This window comes from Lynx rufus, unplaced genomic scaffold (assembly GCF_022079265.1).
Source record: "Lynx rufus isolate CCGP_SWC_20201006 ecotype Redwood Valley unplaced genomic scaffold, mLynRuf1.p SCAF_13, whole genome shotgun sequence".
NCBI classification, from domain to species: domain Eukaryota; kingdom Metazoa; phylum Chordata; class Mammalia; order Carnivora; family Felidae; genus Lynx; species Lynx rufus.
The window spans coordinates 17,652,446-17,671,843 of record NW_025814827.1 but is presented as its reverse complement, the minus strand read 5'-3'; the positions used below and the strand labels follow the sequence as shown (position 1 = coordinate 17,671,843).

Here is a 19,398-nt window from a genome sequence, read left to right as displayed (position 1 = left end):
AAAGCTATAAGGAAGATTCTGTGCACATTTGGACAGAAGCTGGAAGGAGAGGGAACAAAGAAAACAGAGTGAGATCATGGGTGGGTGAAGTTTCCTTGTAGTTGGATTTCCACTAATTTGCTGTTTAAAAGTCATACGTTTAGGGAAGCATATCTTGATGTTCTTTGGAAGAACTGTTTGCCTGGTAGTTTGCTGTCATTTATTTTCCCAGCTTCTGAGTCGATGGTAGCCAGGCTGATCTCTCTGCTATTCATGGACTGCATCAGGAGAGCTCAATATTGTTTCCAAAGTGGTCACATGCCTGTGTCCGTAGCCAGGCCCCCATCCTCTGAGCCCAAACCAATAATCACAAACTCTGCACCTGTGTTTCCCTCCACTGCTGGCTGGGAGGCAACAGGTATGGAACATAATGGTCCAGTAGGAGAACCTCAGGTGGGAAGAGAGCTCAAGGTTTGCTCTGTCCTTCCTCTGAGGTAGCCCATTTGGAGTGTCTGCCTGATTCACAAAGAAGCCTTTCACTGCCTACCCTTGATCCACAACCAAGGGCTGCAGCAGCCATGTTGGACAATACGTCTCTGCTCCCTCCCATGGCAACATTCAATAGGTCCATCTGAGCGCCTGACCTGAGATGGCCAAGCAGACCCTCTTTGCCAGAAATCTGAAGTTGGGATGAAGAAAGGGTCAGTCTCTCAACACGGATAAATCCAAAACGTGTAAGCATGGGTGCTGTGGGATAGACATTTCTGATCACCCATGTAGACGGTAAAAGCAAAGTTCATATCAGGAGCAGGATGTCTCTGTGCTCTCTGGTCCAGCCCCACCCCCAGGGATGCCACAGCCTGCCCCCTGGGTTCTGGGAAACAGCCTAAATTCTTAAATAAGGTCCCCTTTCAGGTTAGGCTAAGGCAAGTTGGTTTCTGTTACTTGCAATCCATCATGTATTAATACAGTTTATCTATGGGAACCTTCCAGGATCCCATACAAGTGTTTGTGTGACCTGACCCCGCCTGGAGCCCCACCCGGTCACCCACTGGTCTCCCAGCCAAACCGGGCCTCAGCTGGTAGCGCCACACAATGGGTCTTGCTGGGCTTTGCTGCTGCTCTGCCTGAAATGTTCACCAGCCTGCTGAGCTCTGTCCCCAGCCCGAAGGCATCAGCAGGTAAAAAAGCCTGGCTGCAGGGGTCTGCTTACCTCCTCCCTTTACCAGCCTTGCATATGATTAAAGCACTCAGAAAGAGTGCTGCCTGGGATGCCAGGAACTTCTCTTTCTAATCCCTGCTAGCCAGAACAGACTTTGAGTGTTCAGAGAGCAGACCCTCCCGGGGAAGCTAAGGGAGGCTCACTGCTGCAGCCTGAGACACTGCTGCTCTCATTCGGGTTTGCTGCATTCTTTATTTATAAGGATCCTGGGCATCCAGGTTAAAAGCTGGCAGTACCCAGCATCCCCACTCTTAATGAGGAATCAATAGCCTGGTGAAAAACTTGGTGCAGGGAGCTTCTCCGAACTTGCCTGAGGAGAGGGACACCTTGCCTCCCAAAAGACGTTCCAAAGAGCAGCAGATGTACACAGTTTAATCCTACCTATTTGAAAGGCACAACAATGACTTAACATTATGTAGTACATAACACAGTGCCTCACAAAAGTTGTCTAACCCAGGTGGTATTATCAGCCCCAGTTAACAGATAAGGAAACTGGTTAGGCAACTTGCTGACGTTACACAGGGACAAAGGGGGCCCCCAGGTCCAAAGCTAGTGGCTTGGCCCCAGCCACTGTCCCCTAGCCAGGGGTTCTCAGGGCGTGCTCCCTGGACCAGCAATAGCAGCATCTCTTAGGGGGTCCTGGTTAGAAACACAAGTTCTTGGGCCCCCACCCAGACCGACTAAATCACAGACTTTGGTGTCAGGGCCTGGCTGGCAATCTGGGTGTTAACAAGCCCTCCCCAGGGGATTCTGATGCATGTGCTGGACCCTCATTGTTCAATGTGGGTCTCAGTCCAGCTGCATCAGCATCTCTGGAGAGTTAAATAGAAATGCAGACCCTCAGGCCCTGCCCCAGACCCAGCAAGTCACAATCTGCATTTTTGATATTTTCCGGTGACTTGTTTACACATTAGAGTTTAAAAATTAAAAAGCAATGCTAGGGGCACGTGGGTGGCTCAGTCAGTTAAACACCCAACTCTTGATTTCGAACCAGGTCATGATCTCAACAGTTTGTGGGATCGAGCCCCAAGGTGAGCTCTGTGCTGACAGCATGGAGCCTGCTTGGGATTCTCTCCCCCTCTCTCTCTGTACCTCCCCTGTTTTGCTCATGCTTGCTCGCTCTCTGTCTCTCTCTCTCAAAACAAATAAATAAACTTAAAATAAGCAAATAAATAAAGAAATAGCACTGCTCTCCACTGTGAGAATCAAACAGTTGACCCTTAATACAGTATCAGAGCTCTTAGTCCCAGGGCACATGCTGCTTTGTAAGTAAATGAATCATAGCTCCATTTTTCTTACCAGGGATTGGTTTCAAAAGAGGCATGTGAGCATAATTCTAACCAACAAGACAGGAGAAATTAACATAAATGTTTCCTTGGTATAAAAAAAGAAATACATGGGGCCACCTCAACTTATTAGGATGGCTACTATCAACAAGAAGGGAAGGAAAGGGAAGGGAAGGGAAGGGAAAGGGAAGGGAAGGGAAAGGGAAGGGAAGGGAAGGGAGGGAGGGAGGGAGGGAGGAAGGAAGGAAGGGAGGGAGGGAAGGAGGGAGGGAAGGAGGGAGGGTGGGAGGGCAGAAAACAAGTATTCGCAACGGTGAATAGATAAACGAAATGTGGTATATATGTAGAATGGAACATTATTTAGCCTTATAAAAGAAGGAGATTCCGGGGCGCCTGGGTGGCTCAGTCGGTTAAGCGGCCGACTTCAGCTCAGGTCATGATCTCGTGGTTCGTGGGTTCGAGCCCTGCGTCAGGCTCTGTGCTGACAGCTCAGAGCCTGGAGCCTGTTTTGGATTCTGTGTCTCCCTCTCTCTGACCCTCCCCCATTCATGCTCTGTTTCTCTCTGTCTCAAAAATAAATAAATGTTAAAAAAAAATTAAAAAAAAAAAAAGAAGGAGATTCTACCACATGCTAAAGCATGGATAAAACTTTAGGACATTATGGTACGTGAAATAAGCCAGTCTCAAAAAAACAAATAATGTATGGTTTCACTTATGTGAGGTACCTACAGGAGTCCAATTCATAGAGACAGAAAGTAGAAGGGTGGATGCCAGAACCTGGGGCAAAGGGGGAGTGTGGAGTTGTTGGTTCATGGACATAGAGTTTCAGTTTTGCAACATGAAAAGAGGTCAGGAGGCCTGTTGCACAACAGTGTGCATAAACTTCACATTACCAAACTGGACACTTAAAAAAAGCTAAGATGACAAGTTTTATGAGATATATATTTTACCAAAGTTAAAAATAATTTTTTGGGGCACCTGGGTGGCTCAGTCGGTTGAGTGTCCGACTTCAGCTCAGGTCATGATCTCACAGACGGTGAGTTCGAGCTCCGCATCGGGCTGTCTGCTGTCAGTACAGAACCCGCTTCGGATCCTCTGTTCCCCTCTCCCTCTGCCCCTTCCCCTGCTCACGTTCTCAAAAATCAACAAACATAAAAAAGTGTTTTTTTAATAATAATTTTTTTAAAAAGAGACACAAGAGAATATCATTTTTTTTTCTGCCTCAGAATTTTATCGTGTCCTCATATAGTAACTGGAATAGCTGCCAAAATTTGGGGACCCTGTGTGGAGAGGAAAAAAGATGAGAAAAATACAAATCTTTGCTGATACCTTTGAGTCACTGCATTAACAAGCCCTGGATCAGCCATATCTCCAGGATTCGTATAATGTAAAATATTTTTAATTACTTAAGCTACTTTGAGTTTTCTGTTAGTTACAGCCAAAAGCATCTTTACAGATACCAGGCTCTAAGTACCCAACAAGAGGCAAGAAGCCAGTATGGCTCACGAAGATGAAAAGGCCTGGCTTTGAAGCTTTCAATTTTGCTACCACAGCAGTGAAATTGTCTGGCAGTGATTATATAGAGAAAGTCTCCATGTCCTACTTGCTCATAATTTTTTTTTTTTTTTTTAGTTCTCAGATATTGCTGTGCAATATATGCTTTTACAAGGAATCACTAAATTACGCTAACTGCTTGGATGGCTATCATTTCATGCAATACAATGCAGCTGATAAAACGATGCTGAAGGCGAATACTTATTAACATGAAAAGCACCTTATCAGTGTACTAAGTGGGGGTAAATGCAAGTCACAAAGTGGTATGATTCAGTTTCTTATGTATCAGCTCCAACTACTTAAAGATAAGTAGGCAGGCAGATAGATGAATGGATATGAATACACAAATCTATGTGAAGACAGAATAAGAAAGCAAACCAGATATTTACACTGATTATACCTTGGAGTCAGGCACTATAACTATGCTTTGTTTTATTCTTTTCCATATATATTTTTCTAAATTTTCTTCAGTAAACCTCCCTCTTTTCTGATAATGAAAACATAGGTGTTTTTAAAATCTTATGGAATAATTTGATTCACTTTGCTTCCACAGACATGATTTTTCTCAAAGACCTGAGTATTTAATTTTCTACATATCTAACTTTTTGTTTTAACCCTTTAGAGAGGACATCACCATAACATATGACATAGATCTCTGCCCCTGAAATGGTGCCTACTGATCACAACTAATGATGCTGATGACACAGGCTTATTATATTATACCCATCATTACACAGTGGTGACCTCAGGCCATATTCAAGGGTGTGGCACACCTTGTCCCTCTCTGAACCACCCCAGTTTGCTGTGGCTTTAGTTCTTGGATCTGCTTTGAATAGTTTCAGTGTCTTCAGGCATTCCACATTATTTGTCCATGTGTCTGTCTGTTTCACACCCTCTTTTCCCCGCTACTCTGCAGTCTCCCATATACCGAATCTTTGGAAATCTGATGAACTCTATGGTTATCACTGAGTGTCAAGGAGAAGTAATTATTTTCTGTGTGAAACTTCAAAAAAAAAAAAGAAGCTTTTTTTTTTAGAAGAGAGGCCCAAGAACTTTGGTGTGAGGAAGGCTATGCCATTTGGCTGCACACAGCCTTTGCTGGCTCGCCTCCTGGCTCCTGCATGATTCAAAATTGGCAAAGATGCTGGAGACCAGAGTTCTGCATAAATGAAGTGGGAGTGTTTCTGATAACTAAAAGCTACTCGATTAAGAAATAGCATGACTCTGGATCTCTGGACACGTCTCTCCTAAAGAAGGCGGCTGCAGATGGCAGGAACAGAGCCAACTGGGGTCCCTTCTACCCCCATCAAAGTGAGGTTATTTAGGTTCACCACCTGGTTATTAGATTCGCCAGATGGCAAGCCTGAGTAACTGCTCGGAAAGAGAGTAACCAGCCAATCCATTACCCGAGCACACCCGATACTGTTGATTTAACATGTGATGCACATACTAGTACATAATACGGGTAATGAGGCATCACAGAGCCATCATAGAGGCAGCCATCTGGGCATGTGTGGGACAGCCCTGTGCACAGTGGCCATGGGAAAAACCCGACTGGGTTTGCTGAGGCAGGGACCAGGGGGAGGTGGAGCTGGGGGAGGCAGGAAGTGGGGCGTGTGCCCACACGTCTGCTGTCCACAGTATTCGAATATTTTGCTCCCATCGCTGAGACATTGCTGATTCCTGCCCAGTTCTGAGAATTGTCTGGTTCTCAGGTTTTCCATGTTGTTATTTTCCACTGCGATGAAAAAGCATATTTACACCAATGAGGGGGAAATGGAACCGTGACTAGAGGTGGATTTGAACACTTTGACAGTCCTAGTCCAACTCTGATGGTTACTGAGAGTAGGGGTGGGGACAGTGTCTTTGGCTCTCCTCTAGAACAGGCTCGTGGAGGAAATCTTCCTCTGTCCCCCCCACAGTCCCACTGGGGCTGCCACACAGAGGGCCTAGGAACCACAGAGAAGAAGGCCCAGAAAGAAACCCAGGTGAATCGGGCCATGCCACATTGGGTCCTGGAAGCTGTGTGGAGACAGAGGGATTCCTTGTCACAGTTTCTATCCCCCCATGTCTTCCCCTCATCCCCCCACAGTGCCCGCCACGGCACCGCCCAGATCAAGCAGTCAGCTCAGTTATTTATTCAGCAAACACTAGTTGCTGGGCACTTGGAGACACTGTGTAAAGGGCTCCCAGAATCTCTGTATTGTTTCTTACCATTACATACAAATCTACAATTACCTCCAAGTAAAAAGGTGTCATTAAAAATTAAATTAGAAAAGCTTGAATATGCCTGATAGAGAGCGACCAAGCAGAAACAAGTGAAGAAGACCCAGAAATATTGTGAGAGAGACGGAGCCAGGGTCAAGCATCTGACAGACTGCTACGTGGAAGAGGGCACAAATGTGTGCTGAGGGTCTCAGGGGGCAGTGGGACGGGGAGGGCAAGTCAAGGCGGAGGATGAGACTTCATGTTGGAGGACACCAGGACACGGGAGAAAGCAGAGGGACCCGGCAGGGGTGCAGCACCCTGAGGCAGGGATCCCCTTTCCTGGCAGGGCTCCGGCAGACCCTGGGCAGCTATTCGTTAGGCACCTTCTAGGTTTCTTCCCAGCTCTAGGAATGTATGAGATGCTGACCTATTTTCAAAACCAATTTTCCTCACTGGCTCATTTTTTGTTCCGACTGACCTGTGACTGTAAATAAGGCGGCCGGTGTCTATAATCCAGCTTTTCAGAAGCTGAGCACTTTCCACGACTGAACTTCTGAGCCATCAGGTGGGGTGGAGAATGCTCTTGTGACCCACTCTAAGGGACTGTCACCCTCCCTGCTGCCATCTAAGGAATGTCCTCCTTGAGGCCATCCCCATAGCCTCCATCATTCCCGCAGGGGAGGAGAGTGGCTGTGAGAGCCTAGAAAAGTCCTCACCCATGCTTTGTATCAAACATACAGGAATAAACCCAAATGCCAAGGGGAATTCAACATCCATCACATTTTTATCGTATTGTCTATGCTATTGTCATGCTCATTTCAGATCCTCGAAAATGCACAATAACCCCATGAGGCCACAAGTACCGGGGTCTCACAGAAAGAGTAAAAGTAAGAGATAGAGCAGGCCTCACACCCTCAGCTTCTGACTCTGGTGTGCATGCTTTATACTCAACCCCACCGTTCCCAGCCTATGGCTTTGCCTTCTTAGTATCAAGATGTTCTTTGCCTCTTCTGATCTCGGCTTTGCTCTCTCATCATTGATCCCCATGCACCCTCATCCTATTTCATCAGTGTTATACCGTCTATGTCTCAGCACTTCAATGTTATGTTCAGCTTCTGTGTGACTCTCCAAGTTGCCCCCACTGTAGTATCTCCAATCTCGCTAGCCTGATGCATTTTAGCCCCTGAGCACCGGATCTTCTCCTCTGTCTCACTCCAATATGGGGAGAAACCTGAAACAAATCTTTCTTAGATGCCAATCTGTTGGTTCTTGGTGGTGTTTCTGCATGTTTCACAGCCACCGTGGCAAGACCAAAACCCAGGATTGCTTAGCCTCAGAGAGTCAGCAGCAAGCAACAGTCCCAGGACTACAGCAAGGAGAGGCCATCTGAGTGGTTGGTGAGACCCGGCAGTGAATATATGAACTAAGAACCATGGATGAGGAGTTAGGAAGGTGGACAACCTTACAGGGGGCCAACCTGAGAAAGCAAATGGTATCTCGGTTTGTCTGAAATAAGGAAGCTTTTAAAGGGCCAGGTATGGCTGTCTCTTTTTGCTCCACAATGTCTTAAAGGCACCACCTGTCACCTGCTGGCTGACTGATTCAGCAGCCTGGGAGTTCACAGGGGGCCGGCCTGCCTTGGACACAACCCTGTTGATTGGAGCCAAAGCACCTCACACAACAGTCTTAGGTCAAAGCCAACAGATATCTTCACACCCTAACTCATAGAGAAAGTCAGGATGGGAGAATAATAATTGACTGTATCCCTCACCAAAACAAATGCCTCATCATGGCATATTTAGTGTTTCCACTAATACATGGAAAACAAAAGTTGAATTCTTTCTCAGCTGCAAATCCTAATACATCACTGCCAAGAAGGAAGAATTTAATAAAATCCTTCTTTTTTAGGTGTTCTATGGAGCCCAACCTCCAAGCTCACAGTGCAATGAGAATAACCCATGCATAGCACATCGACCCAACAAATATTTATTGAGCATACCTACTATATGCCAGGCACCAAGCTAGGCTCTGACAGTTTTTCAGAGCTGCCCTTTAATGTTCACATATACAATCAAGTCTGATCTGCATAAAACTAAGTGACATGGGTGTTATCCCCATTTAGCAGATGAGTAAACTGAGGTTCACCAAGTTTAAATTTTTTTTAAGTTTATTAATTTTTGAGAGAGAGAGAGAGTGAGCAGGGGAGGCGAAGAGAGAAAGAGGGAGACACAGAATACAAAGCAGGCTCCAGGCTCTGAGCCGTCAGCACAGAGTCCGACAAGGCGGGGGGGGGGGGGGCTTGAGCCCACGAACAGTGAGATCATGACCCGAACAAAAGTTGGACACTTAACCGACTGAGCCACCCAGGCACCCCTGAGGCTCACCAAGTTTAGATGAATGGTCCAAGGTCATAGGACTAGTGCTTAATATATAGCATAGATACATGGCCATATAAACTTTTACGCACTGGGAAAGAATCTCAGGGAATACTCATCCTTCATGCCCCTGGATGCCTATGGACCCTTTCCTACCTGTGCCTCCTTTCCACCCTACCATTTTTAGGCTTGTCACCTCGTGTCTATAAAATGGCTGCTTCAACTCTAGTTTCATGTCCTTGCAGGAGTTTATCCAAAGGAAGATCCAGGTCATATGACCACCCAGCAGCAAGGGTAGCTGGGAAGGCAAGAATCTGGTATTTATAACCTTAAGGGTGGGGGCGGGGGGGACAGGTGCACAAGGAGGAAAGTTGGATGGCTATTGGATAGCCATCTCTGCTGCAGGTAACTTTCTGATTCCTAATTAGGGCCAGCGCTGAAAACTAATTCTTCCTGAGTCGAAATATGGATTTCTTGACACTACCTATAGGTTGCTTTATTAGTTTCCTATGGCTGTGTTATAGCTTAATGCAGCTTAACTCCTGACAGCTTAAGACAATACCCATTTATTTTCTCAGAGTTCTATAAGTCAGAAATCAGGGAAGGCTTGAGTGGGTTCTCTGCTTAGACACTTGCAAGGCTAAAATAAAGGTGTTAGCGGCCCGAGCTCTCATCTGGGACTCTGGGGAAAAATTCACTTCCAAGATCATTCAGATTTTTGGTAGATTTCAGGTTTTTGCAGCTGTAAGACTGAGGTCTCTGTGGCCTTGCTGACCGTCCGCCAGGATCACTTTCAAGTCCAAAGGCCATTCTCCACCCTTGAGCGAGGCCCCCTCCATCTTCAATGCCAGCAATGGTGCACTGACTCCTTCTCATACTTCTATCTCTCTGACTTTCCCTTCTGCCACCAACTGAAGAAAACTCCCTGCTTTTAAAAGAATTAAATTAGAGGGATGCTGGGTGGATCAGTCGGTTAAGCATCCTACTCTTGGTTTCAGCCCAGGTCATGATGTCACGGTTTTGTGACTTCAAGTCCTGCATCGGGCTCTGCACTGACAGCACAGAGCCTGTTTACTTGGGATTCTCTCTCTCCTTCCCTCTCTGCCCCTCCCCTGCTAGTGCACTCTGTCTCTAATAAATAAACTTATAAATAAATAAATAAATAAATAAATAAATAAATAAATAAATAAATGACTTAAATTAGAGTATGCCCACACAGATAATCTGCATTTTGCCATAATCACAGGAATTAACACCAGAGGATGAAGATCGTGGGAGCCATCTTAAAATTCCGTCTACCTCAGTTGCCATTAAAAAAATAAATCAGGGGCGCCTGGGTGGCGCAGTCGGTTAAGCGTCCGACTTCAGCCAGGTCACGATCTCGCGGTCCGTGAGTTCGAGCCCCGCGTCAGGCTCTGGGCTGATGGCTCAGAGCCTGGAGCCTGCTTCTGATTCTGTGTCTCCCTCTCTCTCTGCCCCTCCCCCGTTCATGCTCTGTCTCTCTCTGTCCCAAAAATAAATAAAAACGTTGAAAAAAAAAATTTTTAAATAAATAAATAAATAAATAAATCAGGGGCGCCTGGGTGGCGCAGTCGGTTAAGCGTCCGACTTCAGCCAGGTCACGATCTCACGGTCCATGGGTTCGAGCCCCGCGTCGGGCTCTGGGCTGATGGCCCAGAGCCTGGAGCCTGTTTCCGATTCTTTGTCTCCCTCTCTCTCTGCCCCTCCCCTGTTCATGCTCTGTCCCAAAAATAAATAAAAAACGTTGAAAAAAAATTTTTTTTAAAATAAATCAGGATTTATTCTTATAGTTCAAGGTAGGGTCACCCTTCCCTGATTCACAACAAGAGAAGGAGGACTTCCAATCAAAACAGGGACTCTGCAAGCAAAAAATTAAAGGAAAGAATGGCTGTTGGGTAGACAACCAAGGGTGTCTGTGATCAACTTTTTTTCTGTGAAACTGAGATATTAACCCTAACTTAGTTACGCAGTGGAATCCCACCTAGCTGGTAGACATTTTTTTGAATGAGAACATGGTATATAAATGAGAACATGTCCACTGACCAGGACATGTATTCCTGCTTCCCTTAACTTTCCTCCCTCCCTCACTCCCTTCCTCATCCTGTACCTCGTACTTAGCCTGAAATGTGCCCCCCCACACAGACTCATGAAGAATGCTGGCCAACAGGGAATTTTAAAGGGTTTTCTTATAAAAGCATTTAATGTGGCTAGATTTCTCATGTTGATTTTTCACTGGTTTGCGTCTATCAGGCAAAAGGGAAGGAAAAGGGTTTACAGGAAGAGGAGGCCCATCTCTCAGAGCTTACACAGAGCAGGCCTAGCAGTGCCCACGGTGTTTCTAATGAGCCCTGCTGGCTTTTCCAAGTCTTTCCAAAGAGAAATCACCCACCCTCTCCTCTTCAGAGATGCCTCATTACCAGCTCTTTCAATGCATTGTTTTCTGTTTCACTGCCTTAAACTTGACTCAGACCACCCATGTTTTTTATTTCAATTAGTTTTCCCTGCTTTATGACATCTGTTTGGATTTCATCTTTTTTTTTCTTTCTCCTTCACCAAAAAGTCTAAAATCCCAAGTCAGATGTCTCCGAAGAGCTTATGCGTGTTTGCACAAAACACGTGAAGATCCTTAAGAACTACAAATTATCAACAGGAACAGCTCAATTCCTTTCAGAATTCTTTACTTCCATGGAGGCTGTGTTTACCTTTTATTTTAAGTGCTTTCAAGCCCATTCTCTTGAAGTACCTTGCCTTACCATGAGCCCCGTTTGTTTGTTCTTGTTGCCTCCTTCATTCAGGAGAACCATCAATCAGTTTCTGAAACAAGGCAGCCTCTGTGCAGAATCAAAAGCCACCACATCACAGCTGATGGCAAGAGAATGCAGTGGGCATTGTTATTTGTACACAGGCCTTCATCCCTTTGAGAAGTACCTCTGTTTGAAATGAATGAGGCAGACAAGAGTGCTGGCTTCAAAAGCAACTATCCTCCTCTGGGCTTTTCTTGTTGAAAGTCCTGAGCAGCACAGTTACTAGAAAGTAAAGAGAATAAAAGGCAAATCTGAGGCAGGCTACAGGTTTCCTACACAAGAGATGCACACCTGGCCTCAGCCAGGCCGTGCGGCCAGACATCTGCCTTTACTTCGTACAGTTGGGTTTGCAAGGTTAATGTCAAAGAGGCTGTTTATTTTCTCCCAGTGATTATGAATAAAAAATACATAAATTTCCTTCACCAAAAGCCTCACCCAGAAGTATGACAGGCTCCTCTCTTTCCTGGTGCCCCTTAAGGGTATCAGTGCTGGTAGGAGCAGAGCTACGGGAACTACTGTTGCCATGGTGTTGACTTCAGGACCAAGGGATTGGCTGATCCTTGGCCCAGCTCTTCCACCCAGCTATCACCTCCTCTGCATCAAGAGGCCTCCTTATTCCTTGATCCATTTTTCATTTGGCTGGAATGTTGGAGAGCACAGTTTTCCAAGGCACTTCATGACCCTTCTGTAGATTCTTGATGACCCTGATGTTGATTTGGACCTAAAGTCTTGGGATAGTGGAAAAGTTAAAACAATATTCAGGGCTCATATAGATGATCATCCTAATAATCGGCTTGAGAATCATCACGGTCATCTCTCAATTGCATAGAGTTTGCAATGACTGCTTGAAAGTTCAGAGCAAATATCTGGCCCATGACCAGGATGTGAAATGAACAGCACAATGTGTATTTGACATGACACCTCATTCATGAATTCACCTTATTTTTCCCATCCTTATCTGCCATGTCTGAAATTTCTTTTTAAGAAGTCTTATATTGTTTGCATCCTTAAAAAGTGTCTTAAATTCATTTGAAGCAAGGCTAACTATAAAGAAAGTATAAGTATATCCCTCAGAAATCCAATGAATTCTTGCTATTAGGATGGAAGGAAAAAGTGCAAAGGCTTTTCTGGCCAGGAAGGGGACGTTGCATAGTGCAAAACATCTAGACCATATTCTGTGTAAAATCAAATGGGATCATTTAATTTTTTATTCATTTTTGAGAAACAGAGAGAGACAGAGCCCAAGTGGGGGAGGAGCAGAGAGAAAGGGAGACACAGAATCTGAAGCAGGCTCCAGGCTCTGAGCTGTCAGCACAAAGTCTGACGCACAGCTCAAACTCACAAACCAGGAGACCATGACCCGAGCCAAAGTCAGAGGCACCCAGGTGCCCCTCAAATGGGATTACTTAAATGAATATTTTCTGTTGAAGAAAAGAAAATGTACACTTGGTGTTTGCTTTGGCAGCGCATATGTTAAAACTAGAACAATACAGAGAAGATCGGCATGGTCTCTGCTCAAGGATGACACAAAAATTCATAAAGCGTTCCGTATTTCTAGATACTGGTCAAAGGGTACAAATTCCCAGCTATAAGAGAAATGAGATCTGGGAGTCTAATGCACAGGCTGGTGACTATAATTAACAATACTCTGTTATATATTTGAAAGTTATTAGCAGAGTAGTTCTTAACACACACACACACAAATCATAATATGCAAAGGAATGAAGATGTTAACTAACTTTATGGTGGTAATCATTTTGCAATATATACATGTATCTAATCATCACGTTGTATGCCTTAAACTTACATATGTTATATGTCACTAATATCTCAGTAAAGCTAAGGATAAAAAATTGCCTCAATGCAGAGAAAATATACACACACACACGGGTATATGGATGATTGGACTCAAGAAAACGAGAATCTCTTTTTTTTAATTTTTTTAAATATTTTATTTATTTTTGGGAGCGAGAGAGTGTGAATGGGGGAGGAGCAGAGAGAGGGAGACACAGGATCAGAAGCAGGCTCCAGGCTCTGAGCTGTCAGCACAGAGTCCAATGCAGGGCTCAAACCCATGAACCACGAGATCATGACCCGAGCTGAAGCTGGCCGCTTAATTGACCTAACAACCCAGGCGCCCCACCAGAATTTCTGGCACAAAGGAGGGATAAGGACATGACACTTCTAATCTCAGGGAGCCCCCTAAACAACTAGGGACCTGCTACATCAAGTCACTTACACAAGATTTTGGTCAGTCCCTTTAAAAGCCTGGGGTGGGCCGTGTGGACACATCACACCATCAGGGAGGTGCTTAGGGGGTTCGAGAAATCCAAGTTTTTGCACACATTAAAAGCTTTACAAATACCTGCTGAATAAATGGAAAAGATAAGTAAAGCAAAACAAAACACCCACAACAGCAGAAGCAAACAAAGAATTGAAAACCATTTTGCCTACATGCTAAGTACGTTCACAGATAACATTCAAATGAACTCAGGTAGAAATGATTGAGCAGCACCCACAAAAGGAGGTGTGATCCACAGCTCTGGTTCTTTTAATCCTCTCAACACACTTTGAGGGAGATGTTTTTATTTCCACTCTTTTTCAGAAGAGGTTAAGTAAGGTTAACTAATTTGTGCAAGACCATATAACTAGTAGGTGAAAGAACCAGGATTTCAGCCCAGAGCTGTCTGATTCTAAAAGCAGACTATTCCTTCAGTTCACACCTATATTTTCTTTTCAAGCTTTTCTTGTGTCAAGAGCACAAATCTGAGGCCACATCCCAGTGGCACTGAATCAGAATCTCTGGAGGACTTGGAAACATACATTTAACAAAGAGACAAGATGATTATTATTATGGGGCACCTGGGTGGCTCAGTCGGTTAAGCGTCCAACTTCAGCTCAGGTCATGATCTCATGGTTCGTGAGCTCAAGCCCCGCATCGGGCTCGTGCTGACAGCTCAGAGCCTGGAGCCTTCTTTGGATTCTCTCTCTCTCTCTCTCTCTCTCTCTCTCTCTCTCTGCCCCTCCCCCCCTCATACTTTGCCTCTCTCTCTCTCAGAAATAAATAAAACTTTTTTAGGGGCGCCTGGGTGGCGCAGTCGGTTAAGCGTCCGACTTCAGCCAGGTCACGATCTCGCGGTCCGTGAGTTCGAGCCCCGCGTCAGGCTCTGGGCTGATGGCTCAGAGCCTGGAGCCTGTTTCCGATTCTGTGTCTCCCTCTCTCTCTGCCCCTCCCCCATTCATGCTCTGTCTCTCTCTGTCCCAAAAATAAATAAACGTTGAAAAAAAAAATTAAAAAAAAAAACTTAAAAAAAAAAAACATGATTATTATTATCACAGAAGTTTAAGAAAACAGCTCTATGCATCAAGTGGGAAATGAACTCATGTCTGTTTCCCTTTTACTGATCAAACAGAAGCCATCAGAGATTTGAAGCTCATACGACAAAAATAAATCACATCATTCTATAGCTTATCAGATTATAATATTACAGGATATTTGTTCCTCAGTTTGGTAATTATGCATTGTCTGATTGAAGGTTATCTGGGTCCCAAAACACAGAGACCATCCTCTTAAGTTAAAAATAGACATTAGTGGAAACCTCAGACTTTTTTTTAGCTTTCCTCTTTGGTCTTTCAGAGCAGAAGAGAGAATTCGTTTTCAGTTCCTAGCAGCTTTAACCTATGCAGAGGTTCCAGCTGTACAGGAGCTGAAGAACGGCTGGAAGGAGAACCCCAGGCTGAGAGTCAGTCCTCTTGTCTGGTTGCCCACCAGATGGCTTTCATTGGATGAAAAGTTCCATGATCCAGGAAGGAGAAAACCATCATGGCTTGGTTTGCTTTTCTTAGTTTCAGTTTTTCCATGCTTGATGAGAAGAGCAGAGGCCAACTACGTCTGCAGCTCCAATCCCTATCATGGAAGCAAACAACGTCTTTGTACAACCTAAATACTTAATGAATTAAATGGAAAGCAAGACAGTGATTCCTGACAGGGCTAAATGTAAGTCAAGCTGTGAAACTCCACAGCGCAGCCAGAAGTAGAGACGGACAAGTTGAACTGAAACCTGACCACTGCTTCTCAGCAATTTTACTGTAAGTTATTCCTGTTATCTCAGAGAGAAATTTGAGACAGAGCTAGAGAAAAGTATGAAACTGATTTCCCTCATGTTGAGCACAGATTGTTGTTTTAGAAATTTGTTTTATACACTATTGCCAAGGAACTTGCTTTGAATGAAATTTCCGGGCATGGTATCTATAATAGCAAATAATGACAGTTACATTTTACAAATACTAGTTTAATATGTTTCTATTCTGATCTCATTTAATCTTTGCAACAACTTGTTAAGGTTTATACTCTTAATTAACACGATTTTACAGATAAGGAAAGAAAACTGGTAGCTTCCTCAGAGAGTTTTTAAGTAACTTGCAGAAAGTCCTCAGCTTGTAACCAAGAGCCCATCTCGTATCACTATACTAACTGCATTCCCAAGGAGGCCATATACATAGGCCGTTAATGTCTCAAAAGACAAATTCCCATACTGGATGAAAATATAAGACCCAACAATATGTTTGTTGCTTAATGATAGGTTTCTGTAATGAAACAATGCAGAAAACCAAAAAATAAAAAAGTTTTATTGAGGAACCTCATGCAACAAAAGGGAAACAGCTGGTCAAGGTGGTATCATATAAAAGAGATTTTGAAACCAAAAAAGGTGGAGGGAGGGTGCAAAGAGGCTCCAGATTACAAGGAAAAATATAAAAACAACAGTGAAGACATGGCTTACCAAAGTTAGAAATGCAAAAACAAATGGAATAAATCAAAAGCAAACTACTGTCATGGGAGGTATGAATTCATGATCAGGCTAAGACAAAAATTAGACAGTCTTGAAAATTAAATAGACACATTTCAATAGACAAAAATTTAGAAGTCATTGGAGCTCTGACAAAAATAGATATAAATTTGAAGACTATATATAAATATATATAAATTTGAAGACTATCTGTATAAATATAGAGGCTAAGAATGCTATACACTTGGTATGTTGGAACCAATAGACACATATTGAACTTAGTAACAACATAAACTCTACATTTTTCTCAAGGTATAGGGCATTGGTATATATATGCTAACTCTTAGATAAGATCCCAAAAATGAATCCAGAGGAAAGTTACATACTTTCTCACCACAGTGCAAAAAAGCTAAATGCTAATAAGTAAAAAAAAAAAAAAAAAAAAAAAAAAAAAAGGAGACTTGGACAAAATAATGATCTAATCTATAGCCTCGGAAGTAGAGCATCCAAGGGTTTAGACCTTAACTCCATATCTTACTGTTGTGTGACTTAGGCAATTTATTGAACCTCTCTGAACCTAAAAATGTGGCTCTACTTTGCAAAGATGCTGTGAATTTTATCTATAAAGTACATACAATAATATAATACTAAGGCTTAAAGGAAGGTAAAACCATATGTCATACAAGTATGATGCCATATTTTTAATGTACTCATATTTTATTTAACTAGAAAAAAAGCTCAGAATTTTTGCTCATTAAAAGCCAAAGTCTAGAAAACATACATCTAATTACCAACAGTGCTCATCTCTATGACCTGCGATTTCTGATTTTTGTTATTTTGCTTTATTTTTTTACTGTAAATATATAGTTAGTGCACAATAAAAAAATAATAAATATGAAAATAAATATATACTTCTTTAAAACATAGTATAATAAGAAAATAAATATTAATATATTGAGTGCCCTCTAGGTGGGGGTTGCTGTAAACATGTGGCCATTTCAGTTGTTGTTAGTCATCATAATTACTGTAAATTCTGAAATGCTCTCTTTCTCTCTCTCTGTGTAGATAGATAGATACACACACATATGTACATGGTGTATTTACAATATATAATAAAATACACACCAATTTAAATTAATTTTAAATTTAAATATAAATTATAAATTTAAATTACATAAATGTATTTATCTAAATATAAATATGTATTCTATATATATACATACTATACCATTACATATAGTACTAAAGTATATAGTATTATCTATACTAAAGTACTATGTATTATACTATAGTATATATATAGTATACACATTTATATTTAAATAAATTATATATAAATATATACATATATATTTATGCATATAAATATATGCTATGTATAATACTCTATACCTCTATAGCATATAGAGTGTTATATATAGTATATAATATATAGGATTGTATATAGTATTACTTATATAGTATATATAGTATCAAATACATAAAAACAATATTGGGATAACTAATAATTTGAATATGGGCTATAGAATCAGATAACTATATTGTTATCAATATGAAACTTCACAATTTTCTTAACTGTTAAATTTCCTAATTTTTATAAGAGAAAATGTCTGTCTTGGGAAATATATACTGAAATATTTCAGTCTGTATGTATGTACATCTTCAACTTATTCTCAAATGGTTTGGGGGGAAAATTCATATAGAGAAAGAAAATGAGTAATAAAGCAATCCGGGAAAATGTAAACAAACAAAATATAAACAAATGGTGAATCTGGGTAAAAGATGAACCGGGATTCTTCATACTAGTCTTTTAACATTTCTGTAAATTTAAAACAATATAAAAATAAAAATTTACAACAACAAAAAACAAATTAATAACAACTTCTAACAACAGCAGCAAAAATTCTCCTCAGCAACAGGGTGAAGTAGGAAATTAAGAGCATGATATTAACTTCAGGAATATTATAAAATCAAAAATACCACCTGTCAAAAGTCAGGGGAGTACAAACAATCAGGGCCCAGAGGGAAAGACAGAGATGCATTTTAGAAATATGAAATAAGTCAACAAAGCATGTGATTTCAAATCTTATAAAAAGAAGAGAGTCAACATAAGGAAAAACAGGAAGAAATTAATAAAGATGTAGAACAAAAATAAATAAGCTGAAAAAAAATCAGTGGAAATAATAAATAAATTTAACTGTTCACTCTCTTGAAAAGATTATAAGATAAATCAAAATGCTTGGAAATATAATAAATAAAAGAAAAGGTATGAATCAACAAAATTAAATGCAAGCAATTGATATAAGGGATTTTAAACTATAAATGATTGCAATGCACAGTTTATGATAATTCAAAATGTGCAGCCAAATGGACAATACAAAATATAAAATCAGCAAAAGAAGATGTAGAAACCCTGAAAATAATGGTGAAGGAGGAAGAACTCAAGAAACTCATTAGAAATGTAACCTAAACAACTTCAGTGAACAGTATTTCTGTATATTCAAGAAACAGATTTTGCCACATTATGTAATCAGTTCCAAATCATGGAGAAACAAAGCCCAGTACTCAACGCATCCTAAGAGATAAGTATCATCCTCATCCACAAATCTGTGAAAAATACCACACGTGCGCACACACACACAAATGCAGTCTTAGGATGGCAAATGTACACAAGTGCCAATCCCAGTAAAACTGGTCTGAACAGATTACAACCAAGTTCAGGCATATAGTAGATTTTCCAAAAATAGTTGTTGGCTAAGCAAACAAATAAATATACAGGTATATGAATGAAGAACTTAATGCAGTCAATTAGCAAAGTCCACTGAGGCAAGAATGCCTTGTGCAAAGCATACATTTGCTAACTTATGAATCACCTCATCCACATTAGACTCAACAAGCATTGGCAGAAAAATCACTTTTCACTGAGCTTAGAGAGTGCAGGTGTGACAAGAAGAGTGTGATAATCAATAAAGGTAAATTCTAGGAATGCCAAGAGATCACAACAAATCACAGATACCTTTGGTAAAGGGATCGCTTTTTTGTTGTAGAAACTTAAAAGGAAAAAAATGAAGAAATGGAGATGCTACGGATGGGAGGGTCCTCAAATATTCCACTTTGGCATAAGGATTATTTTGAGCTAAAGACACTCGAAAAATGGCTGAT

General features: G+C 41.9%; 1 non-coding gene across 1 annotated transcript; it reads left to right on the top strand.

Moving 5' to 3' along the window:
- The first annotated feature begins 12,898 nt into the window (after positions 1-12,898).
- Positions 12,899-13,005, top strand: LOC124508984 (U6 spliceosomal RNA). Its single transcript, XR_006961351.1, has one exon. It is a non-coding gene; the product is annotated as a U6 spliceosomal RNA (small nuclear RNA).
- The last annotated feature ends 6,393 nt before the right edge of the window (positions 13,006-19,398 follow it).